The 12,455-nt window shown below is 38.7% G+C and overlaps 1 long non-coding RNA gene across 1 annotated transcript; it reads left to right on the plus strand.

Annotated features, from left to right (window-relative positions):
• Window positions 1-900: 900 nt before the first annotated feature.
• On the plus strand, window positions 901-8,975 carry LOC110874417. The gene is made up of 4 exons (XR_002555930.2): window positions 901-1,018; window positions 1,555-1,608; window positions 8,454-8,507; window positions 8,867-8,975. It is a non-coding gene; the product is annotated as an uncharacterized LOC110874417 (long non-coding RNA).
• The last annotated feature ends 3,480 nt before the right edge of the window (window positions 8,976-12,455 follow it).

A 12,455-nucleotide genomic window follows, 5' to 3' on the forward strand; every position in this document is an offset into this window, starting at 1 on the left:
ATAGGGCAAATATAACTGATTCGTACATGGGCCTCACCTGGGCCACAAGCCCACACAACGAATAAGGGCTTCGACGAAGAAGCATTCTTCGTCGCGATGTTGATGACGAAACTCCAGTCTTTCATCGAGTATAGATGATGACGAAAGTCCAGTCTTTCGTCAAATGTGAGGATGCATGGGCATGGGTTAAGTCTATCTAATCTTAAACAGTTAATAAGTTTTCATTAATTGACCAAATAATACAACAATTCATTAATCAAATAACAAAGGTGCACATATTACAACGCAACGAATTATGAAAACACGGTTGTGAAACAAGTAACGTGTCGAGGGAGGACCTTGAAAGCTTGGGTTGTCATATCATCCCCAACTTGAAAGAAATTTCGTCCCGAAATTTGATAAGTACTCTAAAAGCGGCGATCAGGATGACCGTGGACTTTCCTCGGGTACCACAAAAATTATTCTTATCAACAACCTCCGATTCATCGAAGAATGTATAGAAACATTCTGGCGAATCATCGACGGTGAAATCACTATCACACCAACTACGACTACACCTACTACTCCTCGGCAAATCGGTGGACGTTGTACAATGAGGAGACTCCAGTGAGAAATCCGGCACCGGAGGAGCGTGAAATTCAACCGGATCTGACAGATCTCGGAAGGATGTAACATCCCATAATTTATAAGGTTAGATACTTTAATATTTAAAAGTTTATGATTAGTTATGATTATTTTGTAAATAACCTAAAGGAAGTTTACTAAAATGTGAAGGGGTATTAATGAAACAATAAACCAACATGGAGGGTAAAGAATGTAAAACTTATAATAAATCATTTAGTAAAAATTAAAACCCAGAATGTTCTGGGGTGTGTTGGTCGCGACCAGAGAAGGGAAAAAGGGGGAACCCTAATTGCATCAATCAACCTCAAAAATTCAGCAAGATTGTGAAGGATTAGAGTCATAATTCGCATGCTAGTGTCTAAATACTCTCTAATCCAAGTGTTTTGAACATAAGGTAAGATAAAATCTCACAATTTGATGTTTGTTGATGAACTAGGGTTTATACCAATTCGTGAATTAGTATGAAATTAGATTGCATGTGAGTTAGAATCATCATGTAGAAGGTATATTGTGCATGAATTCGATTTACTAAAGATTTTGGGGAAAAACCCACTTGTTCTAGCATGATAGTGAATAGATTGTTGATTAGTTGAGTAAATCTTCAAATAAAATTGTATGAATGATAGAGTATTGGTAGATTGTATTGTGTAGAATGAATATTTGAACATGAGTGGTTGATTATGTGAAAGGTGATGTATTCTAGTGAATTTATGCATAAGATACATGTACATAAGGCTTGATAAGTAGTACGCGTGTTAGGTGTTTGATGAAATGCCTCAATGATAATCTAAGTAGTCTAAATAAATCATTGTGAATGGGTTTGTATGATGAAATTAAAGTATTGTCAATTGTTATATGAGTAGCATTGATACTTGAAAGTGTGATTAAGAATGTAAGGGCTATGATCTAAATAAGAACGAATTCATGTAGGATCGAAAGAAGAAGGAGCTAGTTCCGGATCACAAACAAAGGCACAAGATCGAGGTAAGTTCGTTACTTACATGTTTAGTTGTGAGTTTATTGATATTGTTTCCTTTGATAATTGATATTCAATTAAGGTAGATGTTTCAAATGAGAACATGAAAGTAGGAATCCGTATCGGTCCATAGTGAATGGGTCGGTTCGGGTTCGGATGAAAAGGAATTTAATGGAAGTCTTCTCCTTGATCCGTACTAAACGAGTTATTGGAAATGAATGAGAAATAATTGTATTTATTTGACTAGAATGAATTGGAATGAAAAAGAACGATTGGTAAGATATCTTGTAAATCCGTGAATATGTATTGTGATAGGATGAATACGTTATGTGTAACTACACTAATATGTTTTGTTGAATGATTGTAGGTAAAGCACCCGTATGATGGTCATTGCGTCGCTCGGATACGAACACACCTTGATCACCCGTGATGCGCTTCCGCACTTTTGTAGTAGCCTTATTAGTCAAAGACTTTTGTTTAAATTAGTAGTGTTGAAGTTTTAGGTTTTAACTAGTTGTTTGTGAATGTTTAAGTATCTTAAACTTGAAGTTTTTGAATCGGTAGTTTAAATGTTAAGAACTTCCTTATGTTTTTTTGAAGATGTCGTTATTTGAGTTTTTGATATATTATAAACAGGGAAGTTGTTCAAAAAGCGAACGGGTCATGCCCAAATTTTAAATTTTGGTGATTTAACTATGTGTCGTTTTTGTAACTTTCAAGCATGAAATTAGAAGGGGTGTTTCAAGTTGGTATCAGAGCCTAGGTTTGAGGGATTCGAACACGATGTAGTGCCCGAACTCAAACCGAAAGCTCGCAAGAATGGGTGTGTTCGCTCCGAGACGCAAATAGAGGTAAAACTTTTAAGAAAGCTTTATAGTAATTAATACTACTAGTTATAAAGTGTTAGAATGAGTTTTGACTATAGTAATAGTAATAAATGGTGCATTGGAATATCTAGGGGTTAGTAAACTTGAAACCGTGCACAAAAACGGTTCGGAATGGTCAAAATATGAAATTTGGGGTGATTTTCGCTGGGCACTACCGTAGCTTACGGTGGCCACCGTAAGCTACGGTAGGTACTGGGCAAAATAAGAGCTGCCGTAAGACAGGAGCATAGGGCCGTAAAGAACAATTCAGCACCGTAAGCTACGGTGGTCACCGTAGCTTACGGTGACTATCAAAGTTGTTGAATTTCTTTTATGTTGTTTGTTTGAGTATGGGGTTTGTTTTAATTAGTTCCTAGGGCCCCGTAATCCTTTGCTAAGGTCATTAAGCATCAAGAAGGTTGAAAGAAATTGTCTAATAAGAAAGACGGTATGATTTATTATGGAATGGTCTAGCAATACAACATTACCATCAAGAATGATAACGTGTAATGTATGAATAGTAAACAGAATGAAATATGTGATAGAATGAATATGTATGTGTCAAGAGGGATGTATAAAAAGAGAATTTTAATATAAAGAATGAATGTTTTATGTAGATGACGGACACAAGTAATGTAGATGATGCTGAAATAGCCCGTCAAGAGGCATTCAATAATAAGATGATAGAAGCGGCAGAAAAAGTGATGAATGCCAACCTTCCCAAGTTAGCTCAAGAAGTCGAGAGCCGAGTCTTGGGGGTTGTTGATGAGATGATGACTAGCAAGATTGAAGAGTTAAAGGAAATGCTTGAAGGGTCCAGGACTAAAAGCAAGGAACGAAGGTGTACATATAAGGATTTTATGGCATGTAACCCCTTTTCATACAATGGGGAGGTGGATCCGGTAAAGTGTCAAAGATGGATAGCGAACATTGAAGCCGTATTTGTACGTAGTCGATGTGAGAAAGAAGATCAAGTAATGTTTGCTACGGGTCAACTTCAGCAACAAGCCAAGGATTGGTGGGATACCCAAAGTAAAGAGATAGGGGAAGTGAGACTCCAAACTTTAACATGGCAGGAATTCAAAGAGTTGTTCCTAAAATATCATTGCCCGCAATCGGCAATTGATAGAATACAAGATGAGTTCTTGCATCTTCGCCAACAGAATGAGTCCATTGATGAAATTACCAATATATTCTTCGATAAGTTAAAGTTCTGTGATGATTTCGTCAAGTCAGAAAGGATGAAGATAAATCGGTATTATGGAATGCTGAAGGCCGAGTATAGGGAGTTCATTACCCCTTCGAAGTGTGAAACTTTAAGCGAACTTATCAATTTAGCCCGGGATAGGGAGATAGAACTGAAGCGACAAGTGGAAAGAGGAGAGAAAAGAGTTGCTGAAAAGCCACCAACTACGAATCCATCCAAGAAGCCTAAGCAGCACGACACTAGAACTAAAGGAGGATCTAAAGGTAGTATTCCCCCATGCAAAACTTGTGGTAAGCTTCACACTGGAGAATGTTTGATGGGAAAGAAGGGGTGATACAACTGTGGTCAGGAGGGACATCCTTACTTTAAGTGCCCTAGTCCCGTGAGGACGTGTTTCAATTGTTTCACTCCCGGTCATGTAAAAGCTGACTGTCCAAAGCTTAAACAACAAGGGCAGAAGGATGAAAAGAAGAATGAAAATCAGAAGGCTCGGGGAAGAATGTTTCAGATTACTACCGAGGAAGCCAAGGCCTCACCGAATGTCGTTCAGGTATTTTCTTAATCAACCAAATACCCGTGAATGTGTTATTCGATTCTGGTGCTAGCAAATCTTTCGTGTCAGACGAACTTATGTGTTACCCCTCTTTTAGAAAGGAACGAATGTCTGTACCCTTAGAAGTAGAAGTAGCGGATAGTAAAAGTTATTTGTTATGTGAAATTTGTAAGAATTGTAAGATAACCATAGAAAACGAAGAATTTGAAATAGATCTCATACCTATGACTTTGGGGGAATTCAAGGTGGTAGTAGGGATGGATTGGTTATCCCGCTATCACGCGGAAATTCGATGCGAGGCAAAAGTCATTCATGTATTCTCACCTAGTGGGGCTCGAATAAGCATTTGTGGGGAAAGAAAGTTAGAGACAAAACTGTGCACGATTGTCGAGGCGGTGAAACACGCAAGGAATGAGGGTAAGGTTTACTTGGTTTATGTAGTGGATACAAGACAGAAGGTGCCTGAAATTGGAGAAGTAGAAGTGGTGAATGAATATGCGGATGTGTTTCCGGATGAATTACTGGGATTGCCACCTGAGCGAGAGGTGGAATTCCGAATCGAATTAAACCCGGGTGCCAAGCCAGTGGCTAAAGCTCCCTATAGGTTAGCTCCCGCTGAGATGCGAGAGCTGATGACACAAATACAGGAATTACTCGATAAGGGTTTCGTACGCCCGAGTGTGTCGCCTTGGGGAGCCCCGGTACTCTTTGTGAAAAAGAAAGACGGCACGATGCGCATGTGTATAGATTATCGAGATTTGAACAAGTTGACCGTGAAGAATAAATACCCTTTACCTCGAATAGATGATCTTTTTGACCAACTGCAAGGAGCAAGTTGGTTTTCAAAAATCGATTTGCGTTCGGGATATCACCAACTTCGGGTACGGGAAGAAGATGTTGCGAAAACTGCGTTCAGGACCCGATATGGGCATTACGAGTTCTTAGTAATGCCATTCGGTCTGACTAACGCCCCGGCCGCTTTCATGGATTTGATGAATAGAGTATGTCGACCCACGCTGGATAAGTCTGTTATAGTATTTATAGATGATATCCTTGTGTACTCTCGCAGTAGAGCCGAACATGCAAATCATTTGCGTGAAGTGTTAGAGATTCTTCGGAAAGAGAAGTTATATGCTAAGTTTTCCAAATGTGCCTTCTGGCTTAGAGAGGTGCAATTTCTTGGCCACGTCATTAATAAAGATGGTGTCTTGGTAGACCCAACTAAAGTAGAGGCTGTTGTGAACTGGGTTCCTCCTAAGAACCCGAGTGAAGTGAGAAGTTTTCTGGGATTGGCTGGGTATTACCGAAGGTTTATACAGGATTTTTCCAAAATAGCGTTACCTTTAACCAGACTAACCAAGAAGAATGAGAAGTTTGTGTGGGGAGTTGAGCAAGAGAAGGCATTCCAAACTTTGAAGAGTAAGCTGTCTGACGCCCCAATTCTAACCTTACCCGAAGGTTCAGAAGACTTGGTAGTATACACGGATGCTTCACATCAGGGCTTGGGGGCTGTTTTAATGCAACGGGGTAAAGTGATAGCATATGCTTCAAGGCAGCTTAAACCACATGAAAGTAACTACCCAACACACGATTTAGAATTGGCTGCAGTAGTATTCGCGTTGAAACTGTGGCGACATTATTTGTACGGAACTAAATGTACCATATATTCGGATCACAAAAGTCTCAAGTATTTCTTCGAGCAAAAAGACTTGAATATGAGACAACGAAGGTGGTTAGAATTAATTAAAGATTATGATTGTGAAATCCTTTATCATCCGGGGAAGGCCAATGTCGTAGCAGATGCGTTAAGCCGGAAGGAATACCCATCACCCATACAAGTTAAGTCAATGAAACTGACTGTCACCCCTAAACTTTTGGAGTTGATCAAGGAAGCCCAAATAAAATCCTTAAATGGTGATCCAAAGAAGGAAAGAATGAAAGGCCTAATTGGAGAATTAAAGATGAATGCCGATGGCGTCATGACCAGGTATGACCGAATCTGGGTACCATGGTTATCCGAGGTGAAATCATTATTGCTAGAGGAGGCTCACAAATCCCGTTATACGGTACACCCTGGGGCTACAAAAATGTATCAAGATTTAAAGAAAGGGTATTGGTGGCCTGGAATGAAACGCGACATTGTTAAGTACGTGGCTAAGTGCTTGACATGTTCCCAAGTGAAGGCGGAGCACCAAAAACCGTATGGTAAATTACAGTCATTAGAAATACCAATTTGGAAGTGGGAAGACATAACCATGGATCTTATTACAAAGCTACCCAGAACGAAACGAGGTCACGATGCTATTTGGGTTATTGTCGACCGACTTACAAAGAGTGCTCACTTTTTACCCATACGAGAATCTATTTCATCCGAAAAATTGGCAGAAATTTATATGAATGAGATAATTGCTCGTCACGGAGTACCCGTGTCTATTGTGTCGGATCGTGACACAAGATTCACGTCTCGTTTTTGGCGAAAATTTCATGAAGATGTGGGCACAAACTTGCGACTAAGTACCGCATACCATCCGCAGACGGATGGACAGTCGGAAAGAACTATACAAACGTTGCTTGATATATTGAGGGCTTGTGTCATAGACCTTGGGGGTAATTGGGATAACCATTTACCGTTGGTGGAGTTCGCGTACAACAACAGTTATCAAAGTAGTATCAAAATGGCGCCATATGAAATGTTGTACGGTAGAAAGTGTAGAACACCTATATGTTGGGGAGAAATCGGGCAACGGGAACTTGCGCCTAAAGATGTTGTGGCAATAACGAATGAAAAGATTGATCAAGTCCGGGCTCGTTTGAAGGCGGCGCAAGACAGGCAAAAATCTTATGCAGATAAAAGAAGGCGCCCTATTGAATTTCAAGAAGGTGATCGTGTGTTTTTAAAGGTCTCGCCGTGGAAGGGCATAATACGGTTCCGCAAACGGGGAAAATTGGGTCCTCGATACATCGGACCATTCAGAATAGTGACTCGTGTTGGTAAAGTGGCATACCGGCTAGAATTACCTCCAGCTCTGGATGGAATCCATAACACGTTTCACGTGTCTCAACTAAGAAGGTGTCTCGCGGATGATACAGTGCATGTGTCACTTGATGACATTGAATTGGATGATAAAATGAATTATATTGAAAAGCCGGTAGCTATCAAAGATTCCAAAATAAAGCATCTACGAAACAAGGCCATTCGACAAGTTTTAGTGCAATGGCAGCATCGGAAGGGATCGGATCTAACTTGGGAATCTGAAGATGAAATGCGAAAGCACTACCCGTCTCTTTTTGGTACGTATTAAGGTTTCGGGGACGAAACCTCCTTTAAGGGGGGTAGATTTGTAACATCCCATAATTTATAAGGTTAGATACTTTAATATTTAAAAGTTTATGATTAGTTATGATTATTTTGTAAATAACCTAAAGGAAGTTTACTAAAATGTGAAGGGGTATTAATGAAACAATAAACCAACATGGAGGGTAAAGAATGTAAAACTTATAATAAATCATTTAGTAAAAAATAAAACCCAGAATGTTCTGGGGTGTGTTGGTCGCGACCAGAGAAGGGAAAAAGGGGGAACCCTAATTGCATCAATCAACCTCAAAAATTCAGCAAGATTGTGAAGGATTAGAGTCATAATTCGCATGCTAGTGTCTAAATACTCTCTAATCCAAGTGTTTTGAACATAAGGTAAGATAAAATCTCACAATTTGATGTTTGTTGATGAACTAGGGTTTATACCAATTCGTGAATTAGTATGAAATTAGATTGCATGTGAGTTAGAATCATCATGTAGAAGGTATATTGTGCATGAATTCGATTTACTAAAGATTTTGGGGAAAAACCCACTTGTTCTAGCATGATAGTGAATAGATTGTTGATTAGTTGAGTAAATCTTCAAATAAAATTGTATGAATGATAGAGTATTGGTAGATTGTATTGTGTAGAATGAATATTTGAACATGAGTGGTTGATTATGTGAAAGGTGATGTATTCTAGTGAATTTATGCATAAGATACATGTACATAAGGCTTGATAAGTAGTACGCGTGTTAGGTGTTTGATGAAATGCCTCAATGATAATCTAAGTAGTCTAAATAAATCATTGTGAATGGGTTTGTATGATGAAATTAAAGTATTGTCAATTGTTATATGAGTAGCATTGATACTTGAAAGTGTGATTAAGAATGTAAGGGCTATGATCTAAATAAGAACGAATTCATGTAGGATCGAAAGAAGAAGGAGCTAGTTCCGGATCACAAACAAAGGCACAAGATCGAGGTAAGTTCGTTACTTACATGTTTAGTTGTGAGTTTATTGATATTGTTTCCTTTGATAATTGATATTCAATTAAGGTAGATGTTTCAAATGAGAACATGAAAGTAGGAATCCGTATCGGTCCATAGTGAATGGGTTGGTTCGGGTTCGGATGAAAAGGAATTTAATGGAAGTCTTCTCCTTGATCCGTACTAAACGAGTTATTGGAAATGAATGAGAAATAATTGTATTTATTTGACTAGAATGAATTGGAATGAAAAAGAACGATTGGTAAGATATCTTGTAAATCCGTGAATATGTATTGTGATAGGATGAATACGTTATGTGTAACTACACTAATATGTTTTGTTGAATGATTGTAGGTAAAGCACCCGTATGATGGTCATTGCGTCGCTCGGATACGAACACACCTTGATCACCCGTGATGCGCTTCCGCACTTTTGTAGTAGCCTTATTAGTCAAAGACTTTTGTTTAAATTAGTAGTGTTGAAGTTTTAGGTTTTAACTAGTTGTTTGTGAATGTTTAAGTATCTTAAACTTGAAGTTTTTGAATCGGTAGTTTAAATGTTAAGAACTTCCTTATGTTTTTTTGAAGATGTCGTTATTTGAGTTTTTGATATATTATAAACAGGGAAGTTGTTCAAAAAGCGAACGGGTCATGCCCAAATTTTAAATTTTGGTGATTTAACTATGTGTCGTTTTTGTAACTTTCAAGCATGAAATTAGAAGGGGTGTTTCAAAGGATTTTCAGCGGAGAATGTCCTTGACGGTTACGGAGGTTGTTCTGGTGATTGTAGGTGTGACAACCCTCAAATTTACATGTAACCGTACAGTTTATTAATGATAATAAAAGTACTTGATGACTGTGTTGAATCATTTAACTGCTCTCCGATTACTGTGTTATAGTTACATGTGCGTGTTAGCATACTAGTAGTATACAGAAAAGTTACTAAATGGTCCGGTATATTTTCCTATGTGTTAGGAATTAATTGTGTTACAAAAATATATGTATAAGACGCCTTACGGAACAATTAAACAATTTAACGGAACAATATCCGACCGAACAACCGGACATTACCCGGGACACCAAATATTTGTCAAACACATTATTTGATTATTTTTGGCTAGTCGTGGTCCCCGTGTACCATAACACTCACTAGAAATATACTAACTAATATATGTAACTATTACTTGAACTTGAACTAATGTTTATCAACTATCCATCAAATGTTACACATAACCCCCCCCCATGTGCAAACCGTCCCCCAAGAGGGGCCCCACCAAGATCATCTTAGATCCTACTAAATCTTCTCAAATATTTTGTGTAAGACCTTGAGTGTTGCTTTGAACAAAATATGATGATTGAGATTTGAGAAGATCTTACACACCACTACATATCTTGCACTAGATCACTCTCTCACCTCACTCCTCTCCCTCTCATTTTCGGCCCTCCATAGCAGCCACCATCACCACCACTTCACAACCATAAACATCCATCATCAAGTTCCATTCAAAGCTTGAAGTTCATTCATGGAGGTTGCAAGTTGAAGGACTTTCTAAGGAGCTTTGTTCTAGTCTTTTTCATCATCTTCTCTCTACATCTTCATCACTAGAATCATCCCTAGCCTTGTGCTAGTAGTAAGTCCCTTCACACCATTGTTTCATCTTGTTCTTTGTTATGATATTTAGTAGAATGATGATAATCAAGTAACACAAGAAAATGAACCCTAAAAAGATGAACATGAAATTCTGCATAAAAACCCTATATAAAAAGTTTGTATGAAGATGAAATCTGGTTGGTTTAGGGTAGGTTAAAGCATGATTGAGGTTTGAACATCAAATCATCGATAAACCATGGTTAGGGTCTTTGTTGATGCATTTTTAGTAACTTCTACAATGAAAACAGCTTGCTGAGTTGTATTTCCAGCCGACTTCAACAGGCTGTAACTGGACCGTTTTAAATCGAAAAACTGATTTTCTGAAGCCTAAAATATGCATTTTGGAATAACCAAACAAATGGCACTAGAATCGTAATTTTTCGAGGTTGCTTACTATTTTTAAAAGACTGTTTTTGGACAGCAGCTCAAGCTGCATTTTTACTGCAGAAAAAGTGTGTTGTTTTCGGAGTCATAACTTGAAACTTGAGTAGAATCAACTCATGGAATTTTTACAGGAGATGGTCACCGTTGTCAGGATGATCCTCCAACTGGAATTTCGTCAATCGGACTTACGGTTAATTTTTAGTGAATTATTCCATAAACTGCAATCAGAAAGTAACAAATCTGATTGCAGTCGAGTAAATAAATTTTTATAAAATATTGGTAATGAATTGGATCCCGAGATTTTTACACAATAATATTTGGGTCGTTTAGCATCTTCTGTAAAAAGTTGGGAATTTTTGAAATAAGATAACTATTTTATTAAAATCCCCGAAAACAGCCCAGTTCTGAGTATAAAAGCTGAAACGACATAAGTAGTGATTTGCGTGTCTAAATGTCGGGTAGGTTATCCGAGAGTAATATAACATGTTATATGTCTATAAAAGTGTTATGTGCAATGTCGTATGTTTGTTTATGAGTGGGGAATAGATGGGAAGTTTATATAGGCATAAACCGTTGAAGTGATGCATGTTATGTGTTAGATGCGTATAGGGATTTTGTGCTTATTTGAAGTCACTAATAAATTAAGTGGTAATCATACTAGGACGTGATTGACCGACCTTGACTGTTAGCTATCTTTGAGAATCTAACCGAGCAAACCGAGGTGAGTTCACACACTTTCTAAGGCATGGGATTCCCGGTGGTTTGGGAATGGGTTAAAGAATTTAAAACTGAATCTACATATCCTCCTTGGGTAGGATATGTACGGCCATCCTCCTTGGGTAGGATGCCAATATTACTCCTGCGTATTCTCCTTGGGTAGAACTACGTACGTTCGTCCTCCTTGGGTAGGACAACAACCTTACAACTTACTAGACAAAACTCTATCATAAGTCCCTCATTTTTATATCGAACTAATCGCCGAGGCCAATGGCGAGCGGGTCATTAGTTAATAGCGCTATTAGGTTTAACAAACCTCACACCGTGCCAGTCGGACGGGCGTGTACTAATGGACTATGGCAAACCGTCAGTGATGATAGACACTGATGTAGGGCACAACTTATTTGCGTTAGTGGTCGATATGGTACAGTCTAGTGGTTCACATGGGGAAGCCCCCACTAAACATGGAAATGGTTTGGGTAATAAAGAATGAACTGGTTAATCTTACTTTCAACTACGGGGTAACCCCCACGGCAATTACGCCAACGAAAGACAAACCACGTTTTCGGAACAACTTAAAACTAAACAACCAAACGTGAACTCACTCAACTTTGTTGTTGACTCGTTGTTACATGCCTTACAGGTCGCTAGATGCTTATGGAGCTTGCACGAGGAGGAGGTTATTGTGGGATACGGACTGTCATGTTCCGTAATAAACACTTAATCCTTATGAACTATTAAATTTGCGTTTTAGACTTTAAACTTATGGACTATAAACTTATATTTTGATATCATGTATTATGCTTCCGCTGTTTAATTTTAAAACTTGGTTAACTGGCTTTTGGTCACCAATTGTATTGTGATTGGTTTTATTTACTTAAATACATTGTTCAATATGATTTGTGGCTCGATCCTGGTCACGTCACGCCTCCAAGCGGTGGTACTCCGCATGGTGGATTTTGGGGGTGTGACAGTAGGCTCCTGAAGAGGTGATGTGGAGCGGTTTTTTGGTGAAAAAACAGCGGGAGATGGTACGGATGGAAGAGTATTTGACGGCGGCGTGGAGGAAGACGGAGATGGAGGATTTGCGAGAGCGCGGGAACGGGAGGTTTTGGTCTTGAAGGAAGTCTTTGAGCCTGCGAGCAGGTTGAATATTGCATTGTGGTTCTATGAACGGAGCTGCCATTGTTGC

Source organism: Helianthus annuus, chromosome 3 (assembly GCF_002127325.2).
Source record: "Helianthus annuus cultivar XRQ/B chromosome 3, HanXRQr2.0-SUNRISE, whole genome shotgun sequence".
Taxonomy (NCBI): Eukaryota; Viridiplantae; Streptophyta; class Magnoliopsida; order Asterales; family Asteraceae; genus Helianthus; species Helianthus annuus.